The sequence below is a fragment of the Triturus cristatus genome, chromosome 4_1 (assembly GCF_964204655.1).
Source record: "Triturus cristatus chromosome 4_1, aTriCri1.1, whole genome shotgun sequence".
NCBI lineage: Eukaryota > Metazoa > Chordata > Amphibia > Caudata > Salamandridae > Triturus > Triturus cristatus.
The window spans coordinates 953,406,279-953,429,733 of NC_140585.1; the positions used below are offsets into that span (position 1 = coordinate 953,406,279).

Consider the following 23,455-nt stretch of genomic DNA (forward strand, 5'->3'; position numbering starts at 1 on the left):
AAAAGCTGATCTAGTAGAACTTAATTTAGCAATTGGGGCATTACCCTCTGGTAAAGCAGTGGGCGAAGATACTATTCCACTTGAATTCTATAAAACATTTAGGGATGTATTGACTCCAGTATTTCTCGATCTGGTAACTGAGATATTGCAAGGAGGGGATTCACCCCCCTCTTGGAACAAAACTAACATCATTGTTTTTTCAAAAAAAAGGTAAACCAGTGGAAAATATGAGTTCATACAGACCAATATCTTTAATTAACTCAGACGCTAAAATCTTTTCAAAACTTCTAGCGTCCCGCTTAGCCCCACTGATTCAATTATTAGTTTCAGAGGAACAGCACGGTTTTGTTCCAGGTAGGGACACTGCTGCACATATAAACACAGCTATTGCTGCATTCGATATTGCCAATCATTTAGATCAGCAGATTGGGATGCTGAACGCCGAGAAGGCCTTCGACCGAGTGGCATGGGGATCACTGTGGTGTACAATGATATCTCTAGGTCTTGGTCGGAGGTTTGTCTCGGTGGTACAGAAACTTTATTACAAACCAACCGCTATAATTAAGTACAGTGGTTTTGTTTCTTCCTCTTTTAGTATTCATCGGGGTACACGGCAGGGATGCCCGCTCTCTCCTTTACTATTCGCTTTATATATTGAGCCGTTTATTAGACACCTGCTCCACAATGTGTCTATTGCACCAGTGCTCTTTAATGGTATGTCATTAAAAGTCACTGCGTATGCAGACGATATCGCGGTATTTACCACTGGGCCAGTAGAAGCTATAACAGAGATAACCAATGAGGCACAACGTTTTGGGTCTTTCTCTGGATACAAGCTTAACTTAAATAAGGCGCAGTCAATTTTTAATTTTATACCTACATTAGCTCCACCTTCGCTAGGTATTACTGCGTCTGCTACATATTTAGGTGTGTGTCTTAGTTCTCGTGTTGACGATCTTATTGATTTAAACTACGAACCACTGCTGAAAAAAGTTACTCTAGATCTGCGTAGGTGGCATAGGCTACCTTTGAGCATTATTGGGAGGTGTAATATAGTTAAAATGACTATATTACCCAAATTTCTTTCTTTGTTTCGCACCATCCCATTAAGAGTTCCGATGACTTTTTTTAAGCTGCTTGATAGTGTTATTGAAACTTTATTTGGGGCTATCGGAGGGCGAGGAGAGCTCTTAGATATATCAAGCTGTCTTTTGAACACAGTGGTTTTAAACTTCCGGATTTTAGAGCCTATTTCTGGGCCGCTTTTGTTAGTCGGATTCAGTGTTTACTTAAGGGACCAGATGTGGTAAAACCCTGGTTTGCTTATCAGTTGGCTTATGGCTTGAATACGGGATTTTTACTACATCACTTGTCTGACCCGAACTACTACAAGAGAGTCCGATTCAAGATCAGTCGGCATATCTTCCGTATTTGGCAGGACATACGTAAAGCATTTATTTTGCCAGATTGGCATGAATTTATCTTCTTATGGGACAATCCAAGGCTCCCCGGCATATTTTCGGATTCGGTAGGAAGAATATGGCAACAACATGGTATAACACTTTTAGGACATCTCTATGATGAACACGGCTTTAAGTCATTCTTATCATTGACAGAGGAATTTGGGATAGCCCATAATTCATTTTTCAAATATTTACAAATTAGGAACTTTTTTATTCAAGGCTAAGGCCTGCTAGTTCTTCCCTCTACAACAGAGGTACTTCGGATAATTTTCAAAACTTTGGGGCAAGGCCTTATAGGCAAAATAGATCGGTGTTTTCTAGCTGTATCGGAAGATGATGTTACACAGGTTACAGCCAAATTGAATCACATTTTTGAAATTGAGGTGACGACCGATGAGGTTTTGGAATCATTGGCTATAATTAGTTCTTCAGTCACGTCAATTAATTTAAAGCTGCAACATCATCATATCATGTTTATGTTGTATTACACTCCAAAGGTCATTTCTAAATGGGCTGTGTCCTATAATTCTTTTAAATCCTATTGTCCCAAGTGTAATGAATATGCTGTGGATTTGCGACATATGTTTGTTACATGTCCAAAGCTATCTGTATATTGGTATGAGGTTGCTTGTGGGTTGAGTAAGCTAATAGGTAAGGATACTTTATTATCTGAGAAAGAAATTTTACTGGGAGCAATTTCGGATACTGGCAACGTATCGAACTCTCTAGTGTCAATTTTCATTGTTTGTGCTCGTCTGTGTATTGCTAGGGCATGGATTGAAAAATTTAGTCCTAAAATTACTGATTTTTGGTTGTTAACGAGGGGGGTCTATGAAATGGAACGGGCACTTGCCAAAGCAAGGGGATTGCGATCTAGGGAAAAATTCGGGAGGGTCTGGTCCAGCCTTCAGTGGGATTAGTAGTATTTACGTCCGTATTTTATTACTTAGTATATTACTTGTATTAAGTGTGTATATCTATCTGTCATTATTGTTTGTGATGATGACATGTATATTTCCCGTCTTTGCCCTGAATTTTCTTTTCTTTCTTCTTTTTTGTCTTTTATTGTATAAGTGCCCGAGAAAATAATAAAGTATTTAATAAAAAAAAAAAAAAAAAGATGTATTTAATGGCAATGATTTGTAAATGTATTCAAAGAATATTTTTGTGGTGGCTGCAGTTTAATGGTAAGATTATTTCGAAAGTACATATATTTTTCTTTTAACACCTGTAACAAGCAAGCATAGAACATTTAACTATGGTCAACGTTACTTCATTGCAATCTTTATAAAATGTTCGGAACATATAGCTCACATTTTAATTTACTTTCCGTAAAACTTTCATTTTCAAATAATATCAAGGGTACATGCGCGAGTGAGTCTACCAGTAAATGCTACAAATGCAATCAACTCTGTCAGATGCAAATTATATTCAGGGACATGTTTACATATGAAAGTTTTGCTCCATGGCTTATCGATTTTTGGGGAAACGGGAGTGCAGATTGCACCAGGAACAACATAGAATACTACGATGTAACTGGAACTATCAGAAAAGAGTCTGATATCTATAAACAGCAAACACTTAAAAACTTCAACATTTGCATATCAAAAGCAAAATAGTTTCCATCATTCCTACTATTTGAAAGATAAACATCTCAGAAACGAAATGTCCCCTTGTGGAATTATCAGAGGATTTAGGGGTAAGACAATAATGTTTTGAAAGTGCACAGGTTGGTTTATGGTAAACACTAACTAGAGTATAACATGTTTTTCTCCCACACTGATTTGGAGAACAAACAAAAATGCAGTCCAGCGATACAAGCTGGAGGTTTTGCCCAAAGACTTCCTCTGTGCATGAAACGTTGAGTGGGACCACTAAGCAAACAGCAGACACTTGAAGGTAAAAGTGCAAACTGTATGGTATTACCATTCAATTGTCAATGCAGAGGGCGTGGGGGTTAGCAGTTCCTATTTTCTTCCTTCAGTCAGTTTACTTTTTCGAGATTTTCAGGTGCGATCGTAGGCCTAATCAATGATATCATAGTAGTAAGAAGGGCTCAAAAAGCTGGATTGCAGGGGGTGTGGCTACTGCCAGACAAAGATGGACGCCAAGCTTGTGTGCTCCGCTGCGCCAGTCCACAAATCTGTTTACCCTACCGCTGGCGAGGCCCCTGAGTTTGTGCGCGGTGAATTCCGGATCAGCAACTATGTGGAGACTCTAAAGAGCCCCTCATTGCGCTACATGGTGCAACGAAACGCTCCGTCTGCACCGAGCACCCAAGGTGGCCGCTCTCCACATGGTCGCCTGAAGGAACCTAACTGGCCCCAAAAAGGCCAGCACTGGGACACTACATTAACGAGTATATTCCCTATGTTCAAATCGGATCCAGCTGCATATGCATGGTAGGTGACAATCTTTCCAAGCTGCTATGCTCATCTTTGTCACAGAGACACAGGAGTTCTACATAACCTTTGCATGAATCTAAGATAGCCACTGCTGGAACCTTTTTCTCCATCTAGAATCTTCCTGACACTCTACGGCTGCTTGTACCTCTCAAACCTCCATACAGGCACTGAAATATTTGTGAGGTAAATTGGAGGGACTACCCTGCGGATAGCTAGCACAATAATCCCCCATCTCCTACCAGAAACTCATCTTTTTTTTTTCCAAAACCTTTATTGACAAAAAAAACAATCATACTGACACAGCTGTTCTCCGCCTACAACCCCACCGGGGCCGGCAGCAATGTACATTAGTCAGAAAGCAGCACTTTTTGTAATATTAGCACAGCATGCCGCCTACAACCCCACCAGGGCCGGCCGCGGGAACAAAAAACAGATAAGAGCAATAACGTCAGGCAACACGAAGTGCAGTCCGACACAATCAATGGCATCACAACATAACACCCAAGTGGAATATCGGAAGGTTCCAGAGGGAGGGGCTCGGCTAGTACATCTACACTGAGGTATGACCTCCGCCAGCGCGCCCGCACAGAGGACCCCGCCAGGTAGGTAAGGTGCCGCAGCCACCCGTTCAGGACGCAGTGGCCACAGTGTCGAACTGTGTTAGAGGGGTCTGAAGCAGGTACCCCCTTAGAGGGTCCCAAATATCGCGGGGTTTGGAGGTGGTCGGCAAAAGGTCCGTATACAATGTTAATTGTTCCTGCCAACGTATCAGATCTTCAAGCCAGCTCTTAAACTTTGGGGCCCGCCCTCTCCCCCACCTGCAGGCCACACTGCGCTTGGCAAGGAGAAAACAAAAGGAGCCGAATTTCCTGTGGGAAGCCGGTATGCTCTCCGTGCAACCCAAGATGCCTCCATCGGAATGGGTACCTTGAATGCCGTAATCCACAACCTCCAGAACAATTGCCAATATCCCTCCACCCCACCACCCTCCACCCAAAGAAACGCCCATCGCAAATATGACGTCCCGTCCCACCCACATCAGCACCCCAACCGTGCCGGCATCAGTACCACCCGCCCCACCCCAACCCCCTGGTGACCCCAACCATCGGGTCAACTGAGAAACAAAAAACTTGCCACACTGTAGGGGACTGCCCATGATGGGGGCGCCAGTGGTCCCAGATAGCCCTCCCTGAACCCTCTCCCAGTATGGTGGCCGCCTACCCTACAAGAAGGCAGGAGCTTGGAGAGGGAGCGTTGGGAGGGGGCCTGGCTACACATCAAAGTACACACGTGTCCCCTATCTCATCCCAATGCACAATAGGGGGGAGTGCTAGGGGAAAGACCAAAGCGTATAGGCAGAAGGATCAGTCACTGATAACATCCCCACCGTCTAAATCCCCGTAAGAGTGGAAGTCCTGGGCTATATAGCTACGAGTCCTCAATAGCCACCCCCGAATCGCCAGCTCACCTCTGACATCAATGTATCAGTCAAACATGCAGCGGAGGCAGCGCCAACATATGGGCCAGGAGATGCTCACTCCCCTCCCCGCTCCTCGAGGGCAGGCGAGGGGAAAGAAGCACCCTCTACAGCAGCAGCCTGGCCAGGCGAGCGACGCCCCAGATTCTTTAGAAAGTCCTCCGCCTGTTGGGGGGTCGCGCTCAGAGTCGTGCGGCCCTGGTGTAGGAGGCGCAGCTTCGCCGGATACAGCAGGGCGTACTCGACGCCAGCCGTACGCAGTTTTTGTTTCACGGCCACAAACTTACGCCTCGCCTCCTGCACAGCCATGGTGAAGTCTGGGAAGATGGAGAACGCAGCACCTTCAAATTGCAAATTTTGCTGTTCCCTCGCCTTCCTCAAGACCACGTCCCGGTCCCTGTAGTTGAGTATACGGGCCACGATAGGCCGAGGTGGCCCACCAGGCGGAGGTCGAGGACCGAGCGATCTATGGGCCCGCTCAACAATCAAATGGGGCGAGAATGCCTCCACTCCAAACGTCGTCAGGAGGAGCCTCTCAACATATTCCTCCATCCGACCAGTATTGGCACTCTCCGGAATCCCAGTAAGGCGTATGTTGCTCCGGCGGCTGCGGGCCTACAAATTCTCGTTCTTTGCCGCTGTCACCTTAAGGAGGCGGTCCATCTGCGTTAGCTGCTTGTCCATGGTACCCGTGCGATCCTCATTGTCCGAAATGCGCTGCTCCACTTCCTTCAACTGTTCATCATGCTTGTCCACCTTTAACACAAGGAAATCGAGCCTGGTGTTCATAGTGTCCATCTTCCCAGACAGACCATTCACACTCTGCTGTAGCAGTGTGAGCATCTCCTTGACCTCGTTTTCCGGGCTCGCCGTAGGGCCGGGCGGCGACTCGCGCTCACCCCCAGGGGGCTCCCCCGCCACTGAGCGGGTGCCCACCTTCTTAGTCTCGAAATAAAGCCGCTGCTGCCGTCCATCCGTCTTACCCATCTCCACGGGCGTGCCCAGGCCAGTCGGGGCCCAATTACCAGTGGGGTGTCAGCGCTCCGCCAGCCGGCCGTCCCAATCCGATGATGCGCCCTGGGGCCGAACAGCGCCCCAGAGGTCCACCACCACGAGCCCCCCCACGGACCCCCGATAGCGTGCCCACGTCCAAGACAGGGGGGAACCGGGTCTGTCCCCCGCCACAGGCCAGCGATCACGGGGGCAACCAGCGCAGTCAGACTCACCCCGGCCACACGATCCGTCCCAGGCGCCGCGAATACTCAGTGGCAGCCGCCTCACAACTTCCCCACGTCCAGATATCAGGAGGCAACAGGATAGTACACGAAGGCCGCAGTGAAGGCGCCCCTCGTGTGGCAATGCAGCAGAGTTTACCTCCAGGCTCCAGAATATGCGAGGCAACAAGACATCCCCAGGACAGATAAGCGCGCAGCCCTCGTCGCGGTGCTCCAGAGCGCCTCCCAAGCAGCAAACGGCCCCTCTGAGCGCAGGGGCGCCAACAGCCTCCTTACTGATGAGAGGCCCCAAGGCCCGAAGGCAGGCTGTCGCGGCAAGGATGACAAGCGAGCCCCGGCTCCACAGCAGGCAGAGGAGGCCCCCCACAGGCCAGCGAAGAACAGCCACCACAGCAAATCCGCTCCCAGCAATTCTCCTCAGCCGCGGGCCTCACGGGGCCCCCACCGCGTCCTTCTCAGCGACCTCGGGAGTCTCCCCGTCTGCTAGGGAAGCGCGGCACACAGGCAGCGTGCCCGCCGCTCTCCCGCGCCTCAGGTGCAGGATGGCAAAAACTCGGAGCTCGTCCCCAGGGTCACGCAGCGCAGCTCCCCGCCTCCAGGTTCTCGGGTGCAGCGCACGGCACTCCGACGCTAGGGACCCAGGTGGCCCCGCGCACCCAGGTATCGACGCTCCGCAAGTATCTCGGGCCTTGTCCCTCGTGGCCGCACCGGACTAGCGCAGTCACAGCGCCCACCTCACCGCTCCAGGGCAGATCCAGTCCCTCTCCCCTCGAAACGTCAGAGGCCACCGCGCCTCCGCCCCTTCTTCAACCGGGCCAGACCTTGCACCGAGGGTGGCGGTAATCACTCTCCACCCAGGCTCCACTTCACGGCGCACGGGGATCGTGCAAACGGCAAATAAATGTAGGATCGTTGGACCAGGCTGCCAGAGCCTCACAGCGGTGCGGCCATCTTGGTCTTGCGCCACCTAGCGCCCCCCAGAAACTCATCTTTACATGGATTACTCATCTATTTCTACACTTTTATGCAATCTCATACCATCTAACTCTATTAGGCCCTGAAGCCAACTGGGTCATCTCCCTTTGACAGACACTAGTGGCTTTGCCGGTCAACATTTATGCCATCCATCCACACACCCTCGCAAACCGATTCTGAACTCTTAAAAGGGATGGCGTGCATCACTATCATGGCTCATCCCATTTATTTATTTTCGAAGTTTTATATAGCGCTGGCAAGACCCGGGGGTATCAAAGTGCTTTACATGAGGATCAGAGCGTTACAGGTTACATAGTTACTTCAATTACAGGTTTCAAGTAAAGACATAGCAGAAAACAAAAACATGAGATGTGGGGGAGGGAAGGAAACGCAACAGGGCAATGAGGAAAACAATGTCAGATGTCCGGCTGGGCAGGTGTCGGCCGAGGGGGTAAACCAGAGCCAAAACTCCTCCACAGCTGCATAGGACAGCTCCACCGGGCATCGGCCAAGGTTTCTCGAGCTCAGAGGTAAGTACAAACAGTTATGGTATCCGCCCAGGAGGCATCATCAAAGTTCCATCAAGAGGCACCGGTCCTGGTGTTACTGGGAAGCGCTGTCCTCTACATTTTCCAGCTGGCCCCAGGACAAAAGTGGTGAGAGGAGAGGGGGAAGGGACAGATTTCAAGGTGGGCAGATTGTAGGACAACCCATTGTTCTTGCCTTCAAACCTCTTGGCAGGGGTGAAGCTGAAGAGGAGTCGTGTCTAGAGACCTGATCCTCATCAGACTTTAGTCCTCTATAGCCCCCCACAGTGACATTGTAGATTTGTTCTGGGCGCCATTATAGAGTCAGGCAATGTGGTGGACCGCTGGCTCAGGCGCTCTTCAGACCGATACCCCTTCTGGTGCCTCAACCATCTGCGAAGCTATCACTGAGCCCTACATTCTCTGGGGCTTCCCAGTCCAAATTTCTGAGCCTTATAGTGCTGTCTTGCTGATTTCCCAGTTGGGTGCCTGTGGTCTTCTCATGGATGGTTAGGTTGCAGCTCCTCAAGCTAAATGTCTCTAGTGGCGGCCATCTTGAGGTCAAGCATAGGTAATTGCCCAGGATTGTCCTCACACTAGGTCCACTTGTCGCTTCTCCTAAAGGATCTCAGGGGGCCCCTGCGTATTTCGACCGCTTCAGCAAGCACGTCCCTGGGTGCATCATGTGGAGATTCCCCTGTGGAGCATTTCGACCACCATCTTGGGGTCAGGCGGCACGGAGGGGGGGAAACCTCGCCACACTCGTTGCAACCCCTTTTCTCTCTAGGACACCCCACTGGCTTTGGGGAATGTAGGAGATTGCACCCCTATTGTCAAGCCACAGTCGCACGCACCCCCTCCACCGCACTCTGGATCCATGCTGATGGTGGCTGCTGCCTTCCCTGGGACGTTCAGGTCTGGTCCCGATTGGGGTCACACATCCATGTGAGCCGGCACTTCTTTCGGACCTCCGGCTAATCACGATCGCTCACTGCCCCGTCACCAGTAGCTCGCAGCCTGTCTTCTCTGCCGGTGTTCATGGACGTCGCAGCGGGATGGCGCCATTTTGAATATTCCATGACTCTATGGAAGCAAGGGTGGGATCTAAAGAACCTAAACCAGAGAAAAATAGTTCTAAACAGGTCCCCCCAAACCCAGACTCCCCTATTAAAACAAAATTGGATAATAACGCAGCCTTAGATCTCATCATGCAAATGTTTAACACTCTGCACGTCCTCGCACAATCCACAAAGATTACCATGGAATCTATGAAGATTGACCTCACATCCTTAAAACCAAGAAATTCGATTGCTAGGAGGCAGAGTCATTGCAGTGGAATTGTGCATAAACTCCCTAGAAGACCACAAGCAAAGCTTTTACAAAGACACTAACAACAACCACTGCGAGACTCGCCTGGATGGAAAGGAATCTCATGTAGTTAGAAGACAGAAATAGAAGAGGCAACCTGCAGATTTTTGGTCTCCCGGAAAGAGCGAGGAAAATCACCTCCCTGTGCCACATTCATAGAAAAATGGCCCACCTAGATCCCCAAAAATAGCAGCACACCGAGAGGTATAGTTTGGCATATCCTAATATTAGTCTAAGGACACATTCAAGGAAAGGAAAGCATTCTTGTCCCAGCATCAATCCCTCAAAGACTTTATACAATTCTCCTCCATAGGACCAGTGTACCTGAAGACAACCTACAACGAAAAAACAAACATCTTTGTGGATCTCGAGGACTTGGACTCTTTCATTGGAGACATCATGGACCTGAAAATGACCACATAACATCACGTCGGCTTGTGCAAGAACTATGCAATCTCTGTGAACCACTATTAACCGACACTAACCAGTGTCCCTTCTACACTTATCACCTTAACCTTACTAATTGTTCTACATGGAAGATCGACCAGAAAATCTCATCTATCCAATAAGTGATGTTACACCAGTCTCCAATTTGTACCTGTTCACACAGTTTTATTCATTTGTTAATATTCTTTTACCTTGGTTTACAAAAATGTATTATAAACATCTAACTCGAAGTCTGCATGCCACCGTTTCCGCGCAGTACTCTAACATATAGTTAATAAATAGCATGGCACTATTATATTCCAACATATAGATAATAGCTACCTACCCTCGACCATTTAGGATATGTGTTTTTCAGCACACTAACAACTAATACTCCCTCACTGTAGAATTTCTATACTGCACAAATGATTTGTATATTAAGAAGTCTCATGCTCCTAGCTTGCTGGATGGCTTTATTTTCATTATGCTCCCTGATCTTTCATTGCTGCTCCAGATACAACCCATGTTCTAATTCTCTCTTACTAAATGCTCACACGCATAGTTGAACCTCCCACCCCTCTCTTCCCCAGCTGGCAATACCTACGCCACCCCCTAGAACCCATTTCCCATTCTACATGGGACACTTCTGACATGACCCATATATCACAATTATGCATAACAAAAATATGCTTTCCCTTAATGTTAAGGGACTAAATGGCCAATCTAAATGTAAAAAATAAATCCTAGACTATACCCATAAACTCAATGGCAACCTTATACTTCTACAAGAAACAAAGGTCGCTCTGATAGAAACTATCCTTCTAAAATGTTTTAAGAAAGGTTGGCTTAGTGAACTATCTTGTGCCCCAGCCATCAAAAAAAGAATGTGACTAATTACCCTTATCACCAACTCTTCTGGAGTAACAATTACTTCTACAGAAGCATACCCCGAAAGCAGGTGGCTTATTACCAAACTCCAGAAATACAACACAGAGATTATAGTTGTGAACATCTACACCCCCAATAGGAACATTGCGACTCTCTTGAAAAATCTCAGAAAAAAAACTCTCTCTCTTACCCCCTCATAGAAGAACCATTGTGGGAGGAGACATTAACCTCCCATGGGACAGGATCAAACCCAACAAATCCCACACAAAATTCTAAATATTTGCAATCATGACAAACTGAATTATGTCTGGAGACTATTCAACCCCACAGGCAAAGACAACTCATTCTTCTCCCAGCCTCACAATTCATTTTATAGTATAGACCATGTTAGAATCCCCAGGATCCCTGGTTGGCTGAGGTAGTTACTGTAGGCCAAACAGGGAACCGTGAGCCCCAGCATTAGGGAAAAGACAGGTTGCCTCTAGAGATAGCCCCTGCTCCACCCACATGGTAGCTTGGCATGAGCAGCCAGGCTTATCTTCAAGGCCAATGTGTAAAGTATTTGCAATTGCGCTCACAGCAACCCACTGATGACACCACAAATAGACGCAATACGAGTTTCATATAAAACAAGTGTATGTTTATATAAAGATATACGATGCTACCACACAATACTAAACCAACATATGCGTCGGGGTGATGTTCCCCCTGGCCTATTATTATTGAGCTAAACTAAACAATCCTACGTAATCCTAATGTCGTAATATGCAGTTCGTTATGCAACAGTCAGGTACTTTACAACATAAGAATAATGCAGATCGTAACACGGTTATCTGTTGATGTGTATTGTCACTGTAATGCAATGCGTAGCGCAACTACGTGGTAAACTGTTCTGCCCCCGTAGTGCAATGCGTACGATCCCCTTTTAGGTACTTTGTTGGGAAAAAGCAATGCAACGTGTAATACAGTTATCAAGCAGCTTGTTATGCGAAACAAATGCAATGCGAAACACATATCCGGCAGTTCGGTACACAACACTAATACCATGTGTAATACCACAATCCAGCAGATCGTGATGCAGGACTTAAGACACAGCGTAATCTATCGTTATGCAAACCTAGTGCAATGCTTAACACACCCATCACGCAGTTCGTTAGACAAACAAATGCAATGGGCGATACGATGGAATAGGCAGTCCGTTGTGCAGAAATCAAGAAATGCGTCATACAATCATCAGATACTCTGCTATGCAGGAGTAATGCACAACTTGAGTTACTCCGGCACCTTTCACAGTGCCTCGGGGGGTCTCTCCGCCACTCGTGCTGGTTTGCGGCTAGTGTCCGGCCACAGTTGCTACTCCCCCATGGGTGAGATAGAACACAGTAAATGCAGCTTTGGTCTCATGCCCCGGTGCGCCACTCCCTTGGCACACAGGCCTCGATCCGAGCCAAAGTAGAGGCTTGCGCTGCAGGACAGACAGAGAGGCCAAGAGCGTCTCCCTCCGAGCCCCCGCCCCGCCGCAGGAATTGATACACGTTACCTGGGGGGTCCGATGCACTCTCGGACTTTCCGGACGATGGGAAGATCCCAGGCTGCACACTACACCCGCACACAGAGCTAATCAGACTCATGGAACCTCCGGGTGCACGATAACCACACAACTCCTCACGATGGCCTCCGGCTGCGCATGGCACACACACGCAGCGTCGCTGAGACACACTTGATCTTCTGGTGCCCACGATCACACGGCACCTCTTGCGTAGATCTCAAGCCGTAGAAAGGACACACACTCCACGTCGCTTGAGACACACTTTATCCTCCGGTGCCCTGAACCCTGCTCAAACCAGTTCTAGGTGCCTCTCTCCCAGTAACACCTTCTTCCTTTGATTAGTGGGGGTCTGGATTCTCAATCACTCAGCAGGAGATGGGACAATGGTTTTATAGCACCAGCCAAGGCCTCCTCACCTCTAGGCCTACTGCTCCTCTGACACTCCAGCTGCAGGTCAGCCCGTGCTGTCTCACCTCCTCCCCTGGGTCAAGACATTCCCCAGATCCTATCGCTGTCAAATCCAGCCACTCAATCCACAACCAGGCAGAGACACACAGAATTGTTTAAAGCACAAAAACTCAGCCACTTCTAAAAGAGTGGCTTACAAACACACAACGCAAAAACTATCTTTATAAAAAGATGTGTTATTGCAGGGTGAGCTCAGGCATACTAAACTTCACCTCTCCATCTTGAGCTCTTTGGGAAGACAGGCTGGAAAACATATTACACAGCCTTGCCATTCTATTCTAATGGGCAAGATGGCCTTTCAGCAGTGAAAACGAAATGGAGATTATTTCACTGCCAGATCATGGTTCCCACCTTGGTACACGTCCCATCTTTCACATGCACTACACCCTGTCCCGGGGGTACCCTAGACCTACCATAGGGGTGCCTGATGTGTATGGAAAAGGAAGGGCAGAGTCGGGAAAGTGCGTGCACTTTGTAAAACAACATGGCAGTTCAGAAAACTGCGTGCAGGCCCTGCAATGGCAGGCCTGTGTTCCCCGTCCAAGGCTACTTGAGTGGGTGGCACAATAAGTGCTGCAGGCCCACCAGTAGCATTTGCATTACTAGCCCTGGCACACATAGTGCACCTCACCAGGGACTTTACTAGTAAAGCAAACATACCAGTAATGGACAACCAATTACCATTACACTTTACACAGGGAGCACTTGCACTTTGACACTGTTTAGCAGTGGCAAAGTGTCCAAAGCCTGTAAGGTGGCAACACCATATCCATCACAGTACCAAAAATAGAGGAGGCAGAGGCAAAAAGTCTGGGGTAATCACGCCAAGAAATGCCAGGCCTAACAGACTATATTTTAGTCGACGAACCACATAACCCAGCTTCCTCCAGCCCCACCACTGACCTGATCCTAATTTCCAACCACGCCTGCATTTCCCAGATGTACGATACCTCATGCACCACAACTAAACCCAAATTACAGAGAATGAATGACTTGCTCAAAGAAATAATTGGTAAAGAGATTAATCAGTTCATAGAATTCAACTGGAAATCGGGCCCTAACCCTCAAATGGTGTGGTATGCTTTCAAGCCACCATTCGGGGACACATGATCAAACTAATGGCAAGAAAAAATAAACAAAATAACTGCACTCTCGGCCAACTAGAACAACAAATAAAATCTCAGGAAAAAGACCTTAAACAATCCTGAGATAAATCACAATGAATCCAGTAAACAAAATTAAAATACAACAAAATATTAAGTAACAAAGTTCACATAATGGTACAAAGACACAAAGGTATCAGACTCTACAGACAAAACCAAGCAGAAAAATTACTAGCTTCTTTCCTAAAACAACATTTTCATAGACCAAGGATAACTTCCATCCCTAATAAACAGGGCACAGTCTCTAATAATGAGAAAGACATTTTATCCACTTTTGTAAACTTCTATTGCACCCTTTACTCAAAAAGCATCGATTTTGAGACTTGCCTAGAATATCACAACATGATCAACATCACCAAGATAGTTGAAGCAACGAAACTCTCTCTATAAATTCCTAATACTCGTTAACAAAATTAACAACGTGATTAAACAACTCAAAGCGAGAAAGGCTCAAGGCCCGGACAACTTCCCTGCCTCCTTCACCTAAACTTGGAGACCATCCCTGATCTGCCTCCTAGAGGATCTTTTCTCCCTCTTTTACCCTACAGGCACAATCAATGGCACTATTGCTAAAGCCACTATAATTGTTATTCCCAAAGAAGGGAAAGACCTGTCTAACCCCAAAAACTACAGCCCCATCTCCTCAATAAATATTGATTGCAAGATCTATGCAAAAATTCTTGCACTCAGATTAGAACCCCTTCTCAATAAAATCATACATTTATCACAAACTGGATTAATCCAAGGAAGGTTAAATGTAGATAACATCAGATTATTTAGCCACGCCATCTTGAAAGCCCACCTCCTTGACCACCCCACCTGAGGGATAGCATTACATATGGAGAAAGCCTTCAATAAGGTATTTTGGTCCTTTCTCCATGCCATTCTCACCACTTTCAACCTGGGCCCCTCCATTACTGGAATGATTCTTGCCCTATAAAAGGATCCCAAAGCCAGGATAAACATCAACATACCTTATCCAACACCTTTAACTCCCAACAAGGTACAAGACAAGGGTGCCTTCTCTTCCCCCTGCTATTTTTATTAACCCTCGAACCTCTCCTTATACAAATTAGAGAGAACCCCTCCATTACCAGCATCCCCTTTGTCACAGGCCCACAGAAAGTCCTCCTATCTGCTACACAAGCAGACTGAGCTCTGCCCAACATCATGTCCACCATCAATGAATGTGCGCAAATGTCGGTCTACTGTCTCAGCAAAGACAAAACAGAGGTCCTCCCACTCAATGTCCACTGCAACAGCTCCATAATTGCCAATCATGGCCTTAAATGCCCCCCCACTCCCCCCCCCCAACAATAAAAATAAAAAATACCTAGGAATCTGGTTTACCCAAAACCTCGGAGAATCCATTGAACACAACGAAAAAATTATGTAAAAACAAATAATTAAGGGCACCCTTGATATGTGATCCTCCAGATTCATCACACGGTGGGGAAGAACAGAACCCATCAAAATGATGATCACTCCTCTTATTAACTTCCAAATCAGCATGTACCCAATACAACTCTCAGACACTTTCTTTGCCAAAATAGATGTTATACTCGCCAAGCACTTATGGAACTCCCAAAAAAACAATAAGGGTGCTAAGTAAACTAAGACTCCCAAAACGACTGGGAGGCCTAAACTTACCAGACTATAGGAGATACCAAAACACGTTCTTAGCAAGACAAGGAAGTCTCTGGTTTTCCACATCTAACACCAATCCTCCATCATGGCTTGCCATTGAAAAGGATCTTGCTAAACCACTCTCTCTCACTTCTCTTATCACCACTAAGCAAGCCCTGCGTAAAAATTGACCACAAACTCACAAACAAAATGCGCTATATGTTCCTAGCCTCACCGTGGCACAATGAAAACTTGAAATCCCTCTGATTGACCTGACACTCTAATTAGGGAAATGAGTACCAAAAAGGCTTAGTACTGGTAGGAGACCTGTGAACCCCCTGCAACCCAATAGCCTCTTCCCAACTCAAAGCTCAATTTGAACTAGATGATTTAGACTTTTATCATTTCTTAAGGATCAAAGCAATCTTATCCAGACATAAACCCCCATGACATGCCACCTACCAAACATACTACGCACCTATACCAGAGGAGGACACATAGCCTCCAAACTGTTCTCTCTCCTCTCCCCCAGAACCTCCACTCTAACTAAGTTGTTTCTGAATAAATGGGAATCACTCCTAGTCAATAAAAACAGTGCTGGGAGAACCTCACCTTAAACAAAATTACACCAACATTGGCTCAAAGTAGATACTGGTTTGCTAATATGGCCTGTTTAACCTCTGCTGAACTGTTTAAACTGGGTCGCCAAAACTCTGACACTTGCTGCAGATGCGAGGGAAAACTAGGTGACATGAAACAAAGGATACTAGGTTGCACCTATTTTCCAAGAAATTCTGGATGGAGCTCAGTGAATCCTTTTTAGAAATTCTTCCCATAAATTGGTCACCCAACCTAACCTCCATTGCCCCGATACTCCTGCCTCCTGACATAAAATCTATAATTAGCATAGAAAAACGTTTATTATGGGATATCCTTGTCTCAACTGGCCTGAAAGCCATTCTCGCGGAATGGAAAGACCTTTCCGAACTCTCGTCCCAGCCCTGGTGGAAATGGGTACAATTCACAGAGGAGCAGATAACTCTCTGAACACAGTCTTAAAAACTCTGTCAGGGAAAAAAGATTAAATATGGTCCAAACTGGACACACTTATCTCAAACATGCCTCCACAGTAGATGCTATTTCCCCCCTTACATCCCCTGACCCACCTCCACTCATCCCCATATCCCCCCCCCGTTTCTACCACCTCCTTTACTGCTTTCTTTCTCTTCCTCTCTCTACTTTACTATTCTCCCTCCACCTTCCCTCTCACCTAACTCTCTCTTTCTCCACCCATCTTATGATACTAGCCTGGGTAAGTCACCTCATCTCTACTGTACTACTCCTTCACAACACACTTCTTTGCTCTCTAGCACATTAGTATCAAGAGTACTTGCTTTAATACCCTCACGCATAAACATCTACACCTGGATACTTCTCCTCCAGGAGACCACTTCACCAATACACATGCTAATGTATTCAAGTCTATCTCATATTCCCTACCGCATACTTGTTTCTCAATATTTATTTTATTACTGTACACAAATGCTTGAATAAAAACCTTCATAAAAATGATATTGAAATTAAAAAAGCCGGATTGCATTGCAAAAGTCCTTCATGGACGTGCTCTACAGGAGTGATTGTCTAACCCTGACACAAGGCAATTCTTCAAATCCTTTCTGGATAGGCGCCAGTGGCCCCCCTTTCAACCCCTAATGCAGCTTTTCTTGGTGGCAGAATTACTAACTGGCTTTACTTAGGCTGTATTAGCGGTACTGCCCAGATTAGATTGAGAAACTCTTCAAAATAATGTCTAACAAAAGCTCATTCGAACTAGGCACAGCTCCTGGAGATCCAAACAGACTGCACGAATGATCTCAAATACTTCCTCTCTGTGAACAGGTCGGAGCTGCCAGGGCTTGCATCTCAGGGTTACAGTCTCCTGTGTCTACAGTCCCATATTGCTGTCAAGCAGGAACCTCGGAGCTTAATGCACAAAGGTTCCAAACAGCATGTTTCAGGAACTATAACGCATTTCATAGGTCCAACTTGATTGTTGGACCCATTAAATGTGCTGTAGTTCTGACCATTATATTAAGTGTTAGTGTAGCAGGGACTCTGGCAGAAGTAAGGACAAACTCCACATTTTTCTTCAGGATGGGATGAGGGATCTTCTCATTTTCTTTCAAGGCTTTTACAAGGACAAGGCCTAATCAAGACATCCCAAAGAGTCATCCTAACAACCTAAACCAATCCCTAGTGTGCTCTGAGACAAGGGTACGGGATGCAGAAAATGATAAAATGCCATAATGCAACATGGGATAACATGGACAGGTGAAATGACCGGTGCCCCCCGCGTCTAGAGGAGGGGCGCCCTTAGTAGCGCCACGGGACTGGACCTTCCCCAGGGCCGAAAAGGGGGCTGAATGAGGTGACGTCATCGGGGTGCGCTGGAAGGTTATTTAAATCCGCGCCCTGCGATCTTCAGACTCTTTGTCCCTTTGAACCTCCGGCAAGCTGCAGGGGCACATCGTCGACGAGGAGAGAGTTCAAGTCGGCGGTGTGCTGAGTGTGGCACAGGAGGTTTGAGGGGGCCTAGGCGTAGCTCGTAGGGGGTTGTTCAGTTTTGGATACATTACGATCGTGTATTTCATGATATCCGCTGCCAAATGCGGGGGACGCGCCTTTATTTAATGATATTTCCTTTGTAGTTCGTCCCGCTGCCATATGCGGGGGACGCGCCTTTATTTAATGATATTTCCTTTGTAGTTCGTCCCGCTGCCATATGCGGGGGACGCGCCTTTATTTCACGATATTTCCTTTGTAGTTCGTCCCGCTGCCATATGCGGGGGACGCGCCTTTATTTCATATTATTTCCCCTCGCGCCGACTGTGCAGCGGACATCGGGGGTGGAGAGGCACAGTCACGGGCCACGTGGGTCGCGATTAGGAGGTGAGCGTGGGGTGTTGGGTCCGGTGCACAGGGCCTCTGCCCGACACCCTTCGATGTCCATGGTTTCGGGTGGTGCGCAGGATTGGAGTTGTTTGGGGCAGGATTTCCTGTTTGTAGAGACGCCTGTTGACTAGCACTGTGGACATGTATAGGTGGCGGGTGCTTGTTCTGCTGAGCTAGTTACTGCCAGTGGTCAATTGAGGCCGCGGGCGATCGCCCCCTTTTCGGAGGGGGCCACTTGACCTACCCCGGTGAGTTTGGGGAGGTTGCCATGTGTGCAGGTCCTGTGCGATCCGCTCATTGCAATGGTTCGCTTGTAAATTCAAAGGTTGCGAGTCCAACGCGGGTTCATTGAGGCACTGCACATATGCCGTTGGATCTCGCACTTCGACACATAGAGTTCGGAGTCAGTCGCATGTCAGCGGCAGTTGTTACAGTCACTGGAGTAGTTCCATGCTGATTTTATGCCTTTCAGGGCCCTTGGGTAGGCCTGGTTGGTGAGGCTCGCACATACCATTTTATTGTTGGATGCGCTGCAATGGTGGCACCGCTACGGGGGTAGGCCAATGACTGCATAGCATACACATCTTTGTATTGAATTGAATGGCTGAGCTGAACGAGTAAGAGCAGGTTTATGTGTTTTTGTGGTTTGGGGTTAATTTGTTGTCTGTGTGAGCGGGGCCTCTTTGTCCTCTCACCGCGTGGACGACCGCACCGGGCGTCGCGAAGTTACGGAGCCGAGTGGACGGTGCCGGTGTGATCTGCGAGGTGAGAGGGCCTCACTGGCGTAGGGGATTCTCGCTGGATCTGCGTGTCAAGGTGGGTAGGAGTACGGCTGGCTGCGGTCGTCAGCAATCTGTTTAAAAAATGTATATGGTGGGTAGCGGGCCGTAAGGCGGACGTTTTGGGTGCAGCGCGAGGGAGGAAATCTGGGTGCCATTGGAAAGTCATTTCATCTCCCCGTGCTGGAATGCGTAATGTAAATGTGTAAATTTGTGAAGCAACCCCAGTACCGTCGAGTCGAGTTCGTGCATTATAAATATGTTCGAGGCCCGGGGGTGCGTACACATCCTGGGATGCGGGCTTGTACGGTGATGCGGGACAGACCATTTATTATCCCCGTGCCTCCACGGGTAATGTAAATACGGCACAGTGTAAAGAGTGTCGATACAAGGCTTCGGGTGCAGGCGAGGTCGATTAATGTCGCTGGGGTTACAGGCGAGGCCCGAGGAGGTGTACATAGCCTGGGATGCGAGGCAAATCATTTATTCTCTCCGTGCCTGCAGGTATAAAGTGAATACGGTGCTACGCAAGTACTGCAATACCTGCGGGGAAAAAGGCAGAGGGCGTAGGTATTTAATGTCTGGTGGTCCGTTAATAATTTCGTTAGTAGAATGAAGTATACGGCAGATCGTGGGGATAAAGCGCGTTAGAGAAGCTCAGGGTTCTGTTGAGATTACTGTATAACATCGAGGGCATTGGTGCAAACGCAGTTGAGATTATGGCCGAGATAATAAAAAGAGCAATTTGTTAGACTTGCGTCATAAGAGCACTATTTTAGCTCAATGTGTTATCACAACTACACTGTTTTAAATGCATGTTATGGGAAGGGCTGCAGCCTTGCACATCCTAAATAAGGGGTGATCTTTGCCCTCCAGGCGACAGTTACGAACATTATTTTATTTTCTCGAATAAGAATGCGTTGTAATGTATAGGGGGTCGTTGCCCCGGAATCCCCAGTTACGATGTTGGTGGGATTTTTCTCAATACAACATTGATTGTAAATGGGACTGGGCTTGCATTCCTACCACGTGCAAGTGTGTTTTCAGGCCTGGGCTATGCTGAGGTATGCTGTGACTCCTTGCACAAAGGTGGACAATTCATGTCAGATGGTGCAGAAACACACCGGCGCGTACAGCAACCGCACGCTAGTAGCGGGCATTCTTTCTGGGGGGTGTATAATTCATGCTAAATGGCGCTGAAACACACCGATGCATACAGAAGCCGCATGCCAATAGCGGGTATTCTTACTGTGTGGGTGTACAATTCATGCCAAATGGTGCGGAAGCACACCGCTGCGCACAGCATCTGCACGCTAGTAGTGGGCATTGCTTCCGGGTGGGTGTACGCTTATTACCACTCTCGGTACATTGCAATCAGACAGTGGGTTAGGGGCTGCACGTGGAAATACTGGGAGCTGATCCAGCCCAGTTTCAATAGGCGCCGGATGTGTACCTGAATCCACACGCTTTTGCTGTAGTGGGGTAGTAGTTATGGGGCTTATGTTAAATAGGATGATAGGCCGAGCGTTTTCTGTGTGAAACATTCTAAACGTTCCGAGCCAGGCGCCCCCATGTGCGGCATTACGTTGCTCGGCTATAGGTCACCTGGTACAATGCATATACAAGTTCTCTAAACAGCAGGATGTGCGGACTGGCTTTCCTTCATTGATAAGGTACACGTTGGAATAGGCTCTTGCAGGCACAGCTGAGCAGAACTTTGCGTATTCGGGCTAGCTCCCATTACACCAACTCCAGTAAGGTTATGTAGTCCAGTAGGAACTCTGTAGATCTAAAACCGGACAATGCTGTTATTATAAAGGCAGCACATACTCATTTCTGTTTTATGTTACCAGCAATAAGGAAATCAGCCATTGGTCTCAGTCACTTTTAGTACGTTTGGTCCCAATACTCCAGTCAGTGGCAATAACCAAGTTTCCTGGGGGTAACACGGTACGGTTAAAATTGCCAGCCATAATGGTCCTGGTGGCTAAGTCTCTGAGGAATGTAAAGCAGCTTGTTTTACCTTATAATCTCTTGAATTACCAAATGAAAAGACACCACACAGGTATTTATGTCAAATATATATGTATTTATTTCTAGATATACTCTACTAATCTCTTTATGAGATTAGTAGATGAGCCGCTAGTGCGGGGGAACCAATTCTGGCATGGATGGAGTTTCTTGTTATGTTTTCACGGTGATGCCAATAAGTGTGAGGAGACAGTGCAAAAACATTCTCAAGGCTTTGTTGCAGGAGGACCCCCTTCCAAAACCCAAGTTTACAATCACCAGTTTGTGCCGATATGGACCAGTATTTATTCCTTTCACGTAGGGGGTCTTTTGCGAGGGACATAATAACCGTTAGGGTAGTAGTCAGTTTGGGGCTGAACGGTGAGTATTGTTGCGTGGGCTACCGGGTCTGGCTAGTTACCAGGCAATATATTAAATCATCCAGCCGCTGCTTCCCTCGACCAAGGGCAACGCCATCTTCACATATTGCTGGCCATGCGGGGGTGGGAGGATTTATAATAAAGAGGCACATAGCAGAGGATACGGTAACCGGAGGCTCCCTGCTAAAGGTGGTTATGGAGTACAATTTACAAACTTCACCTCGGGCACAGGGTAATTACCCGGCAGGTGCTACATCATCATGGTAACCCAGCCATTTATACCCCTGTGGCAGCTTGTAACCACAGGTCTTAACAGTAAGGGGCAAAGCAAAACCAGCCTTTTATACCCCTGTGTCGGCCTATAACCACAGGTCCTAACAGAAAGGGGCAAAGCAACACCTCTCACAAAGGGAGCAGCCTTGTCAGTGGGTGGAGCAATAGCTCAGAGGGTGGCAGTGCAGGAGTCCAGGCCAGTGTAAGTCCGGCTCAAGAGGGTCTTTTGATGGACACAAAATATGTAGCATAGCTGAGTGGTTTCTAGGCCCAAGGAGGTGCTTGGTTGGTAAGTTAACTATGACTGATGTCAGCAGGTAACGGTATGGGGCAGTAGTTCTTCTTCGGGATTGAGGCTGCGGGGAGATGGGTCACAACTCAGGCATCCACACATGCTGTGGGTCATAGGGATTCCCAGAGGTTCTGGTGAAGTTGCCTAAGGCTGTCATCAGCCGGGACTTAGCTTTTGGGGCATCTGCCTGGCGACAGAAGGGACTGACCTGCCGGTGGTCCCGGACGTCACCTAGCTGGTGACAGAGTTCGGACCTGCTGGCGGTCCTGGACTTCATGGGCATACCGAAGAGGCATACCGGAGAGGCTCGGGAGAGTACACTTAGGGTTGCACTAAGGTTGCAGGCATCCTGGTGGGCAGAATTGCTATTGGAGGCCCTAAGGGACTAGTTTCCTTGGGGAGGGAGGTGGATGTCATAAAGTAAAAACGGGAGATAGTGTTGGGCCTTCCCAACTCGGTGGGCATTAAGAGAGGCTTCTGGACAATGTGCCAGCTACTGAGGTTAGTTGCCAAGGTATTTTATCTAACGCATTCTTGGGCCTGGTAAATTATCACAAGGCTGTAAGAGGGTGTGTTATTACGCCACCGCTCAATGACCGATATTCTGAAGGGAAGTTTCTATATGTGGTCGGTAGGTTAACGCAGGCAGTACAAGTTAAGGGGGTTCTGGTTAAGGCCATGGACAAGCTGGGGAAGAAAGTGATACAGGCGACCAGTAAGAGGAAGGCAGCGGGTCCAACACTTCCTCCGCTGTCCCAGGAGACCAGGGGAGTCTAATTGGGTTGCGCTAGCATCTAGGCACCCGTACGGGCGGAAATTTTATGGAGGGCCTGGGGTAGTAGTTCCCTTTAGGATAGCGGTGGTGGAAATACAGCTGGTGACAGGTTCCTGGCAGGGGGTCATGGATTAATTCAGGGGAAACAGGAGATGGTGTAAACTAGGGTCTTCACAACTCGATGGCCACTGAAAGGGGGCAGGTAATGTATCACAGGACGGCCCAGATAACAAAAGGGAGAGGTGGAATCAGGATGGAGGGCATAATTTTGGTAGACGGGCAGTGGCTCATACAAACAATACTAGGGGCCATTTGGGAGCACGGTTAGCGCGGGGGGAGGGCGAGCGCGCCAGGGAGCTTCTCGCCCTGTGGCGGTTCAACAACTGGATGGCCCCCAGAAAGGGGTAGGAGCCACGTGTGCAGA

At 47.7% G+C, this 23,455-nt stretch overlaps 1 protein-coding gene across 4 annotated transcripts in view; it reads right to left on the reverse strand.

The window, feature by feature from the left end:
* LOC146855889 (protein NEDD1-like) overlaps window positions 1-23,455 on the reverse strand; it is a 305,997-nt gene that overhangs the window by 277,990 nt on the left and 4,552 nt on the right. The window lies entirely within an intron of this gene.